Source organism: Galeopterus variegatus, unplaced genomic scaffold (genome assembly GCF_000696425.1).
Source record: "Galeopterus variegatus unplaced genomic scaffold, G_variegatus-3.0.2 Scaffold3033, whole genome shotgun sequence".
NCBI lineage: Eukaryota > Metazoa > Chordata > Mammalia > Dermoptera > Cynocephalidae > Galeopterus > Galeopterus variegatus.
Window position 1 is genome coordinate 115,857 of NW_007729144.1, and position 3,199 is coordinate 119,055.

Genomic DNA, 3,199 nt, shown 5'->3' on the forward strand with positions numbered 1-3,199 from the left:
CTCGTCCGCGCGCCGCGGCGGACCGCGCCCTGGGTCGGGAGGGGACCTAGGACCCGCCCTGGATTTCTCCCGCTGCAGTTTGAACAAAGAGGTGCCCGCCTCTAGCTGCAGTCCCCGCCTCTCTGAGACCACACTCCCGCGCTGGAGGATCCGAGATGTTTGGGAAACTCCAGCAGGTTTCTCCAGTTCAGAACCCGTTTCCCTGAATGACTGTCTTGGGCGGCCGGCTCTGGCCAGAGGTCGGAGGTCCACGCCCTTTGGCCCCATACTTGATCAGGGATTTCTGTAAGCTCCTGGTGCCTGGACAAGAATGTCCTTTACGCCACTTCTCTCCTCTTGTGTTGCCCAAGGACTTGAGGTCCTTTACTTAAGTCTGAGAACTTGAGGTGTACAGAGGTTCCCGTGCCCAAAGAAATCTCTTAATCCCCACCTCTGCTCTGAGTCCCTTAAAGGCTCTGAGGCCTTGGAGGATAGTTTCTAAGACTGTTAAACTGTTGCCTACTGTCCTCCTTCCTAGAAGATCTCTTTTGCATTTGGGAGGTGCTCAGTCCTTTCTAATTGATCCTCTGGATTATGGGTTGGGGATGAAGGATCTGAAGATGCGAGGGAGGATCTATCCATCACAAGAGTTACCCGCCTGAGAAGAGTTGAAAGGTGGGGTGGGTATTCCAGCCTCCACTGTGGCCCTTGAGCAGTACTTGCTAGGATTAGCTTATCTGTACTGCAGTGGACAGGGACAGATGTCCAAGGTCAGTACATATCCCTCAAAAAGGGAAGGTTGTGGGTGAGTTCCGAAGGCTGACTCTAACTCCAGAACTGCTTCCTCAGTTCAGGCCTGAACTTAGTTTTCTGCCCCTTCAGGGTGTGGAGGAGACAGAGCTCCTGCCATGGGAGACTTCTCCGAGGCTCCAGTGCTTGCACCTAGAAGCTCCTGGTGGGCCTGTCTTGGAGCACAGGACTCTGAGCTTTCCCAAGCCACCCCAGCCAGCAGAGAGGGCACTGTGCAGTGGGATTTGGCTACTTGGTTTTGGCTTTCTCTAGTTTCTGCCCCAGAAGACCTAGGCATAGCCACCTTGTTCTTAAGCCCTGAGTAAATGAAGGGAAATGAGGGTCTGGAGGTGGTTTGACTTAAAGTGTGTGAAGGCCTGGAAAGAGAACCCAGTCTTTTGGGGTTTGGACTAGGTGACACACTGCTAGGCTTCAGCCTTCAGGGAGGAAAGATAGAGTGCTTCCAAGGAAGGCTTTTCAAGCCCTCATCTCCCACCCCACGCTGCTGACAGCGTGTCACTCTGCTCTGCTTCCCCCACCAGTGAGAGTGCATTTCCATCCATGTGGGCCAGGCTGGAGTACAGATGGGCAGTGCCTGCTGGGAGCTCTACTGCCTGGAGCACAACATCAAACCCAATGGCACCATGCCCAGTGACAAGACCCTGGTGAGTGGCGATGACTCCTTCAACACCTTCTTCAGTGAAACAGGGGCTGGCAATTATGTTACCTGGGCTATTTTTGTGGACCTGGAGCCTGCTGTTGTAGGTGAGTGGGCAGCCCGTATTTTTTGCCAGTCCCAAAGTCAGTGGGGACCTCTGCTTAGGGGAAAACACTTGGAATGCAGGCAGTACCCTTCCAAGAACAACATCAAAGATTGACATCTGTTGCTTTTGTCTAGACTCTGTCTTCAGGAAGGGTTCTGGGGGCTTCCTGTGCTGAGAGGGAGATCGGTCACACAGCTCTGTCCAGAAACTGCCAGATGTTTGAGTCAGGGGTGATACCTAAAATGAAGACTGTAGAAAGGAGCAGATAAAAGCAGAAAGTTTGAACTTCCTTTTCCTTACCCTCAGACTCTTGAGGACATCATTTGTCTAAGTAACTGGGAGCTGAGAGCATTCATATTGGCCCCCTGCTCAGCCTTAGCTGAAACAGACCCTTAATTGGAAGTGGGCCTGTGTTAACTTGGCTGTGGCTGGCCCCCAGGGGCTTTTCTGCTTCCTCCCTTCTGCATCTGTTTCTCCTCAGTTCATGAACATTGTACTACTCCCCAATCTATCTAAATATATTGTTTTAGATGTTAAAACCGTGGGTTGAGTTTTCTGCATTGGCCTATATTCTTACACCAGTCACAAGTGAACTGAGATTCCCCTGACACTCCTCTTATTCCTCACTAAGAAAAATGAAGTGGCTATGATCAGAGAGAAGGGACCACGAAAGGCAACCCTGGACTTTCCTCCTCATGGGCCCACATAGGACCAGGCTTTAGAAGTGGGCCTCTGGAATGCCTCTGTTCACCACTTTCCATTGTGCAGTTACACCCGGGGAGCCTAGCAGCAAAGGTTCTAGCGTCTTGTGTCCTCTTGTGGAATGAGACCTCCCTCTCTTCCCTTTGCCCTCTTCTCAATATAGGATAAGAACTGGCGTTTACAGGCAGCTCTTCCACCCTGATCAGCTGATATCTGGCAAGGAAGATGCTGCCAACAACTATGCCCGTGGCCACTACACTGTGGGAAAGGAGATCATCGATGTGGTGCTGGAGCGAGTTCGAAAACTGGTGAGCAGGACCCAGTGCTCCTGGCACCTGCAGGAGGTCATTGCGTCCTTAGCCTCCCTCCCTGGCCTGGGAGTCTTAACGTGTGTGGCCTGTGGCTGGTACTTAAATTAAGTGGCCTATGGCCTGTGTATCTACTCAGCTCCCCCTAGGGGGAGCTGTGTGTCCTGGGTGTGGATCTAGGGTTGCACGCCTGAATAACCTACTCTGCCTGGGTTTGTGGACTTGGACTACTATCCTGCTGGTTCCTCGCTTTGCCAGGTCTGATTGTCTGATCCAAGCCTACTTTCATCCATCTCTGCAGCAGCTCAGCTTGTTCTTAGACTCCTACGCAGATCTTCCAGCTGGGAGAGACTCCTGCTGAGCTCCTAAAACTACCTCTCCCGATAACTCATCCCCTGTCCGAGGCACTGGAGAACCAGGAGTGAGGCCTACTGGGAGTCGGTACTTGGCACTCTTGATGTAGAGGGATTGTTTGGACATACTCTCTGCTGCTCAGTAGAGCCTGAGGACTCAGGAGAGACCTGAGGACTGGGATTCTGTGCTCCCCTCCTCAAGAATGAAAATAAAACAAAGCACTTCCTCAGGTTAAACTTTTCTTTTTTTTTTATTTTTTTTTTATTTTGTCAATATACAATGTAGTTAGTTATTGTGTCCCAT

The 3,199-nt window shown here is 51.4% G+C and overlaps 1 pseudogene; it reads left to right on the forward strand.

Annotated features, from left to right (window-relative positions):
• Nucleotides 1-3,199, forward strand: part of LOC103599619 — a 9,484-nt pseudogene that overhangs the window by 930 nt on the left and 5,355 nt on the right.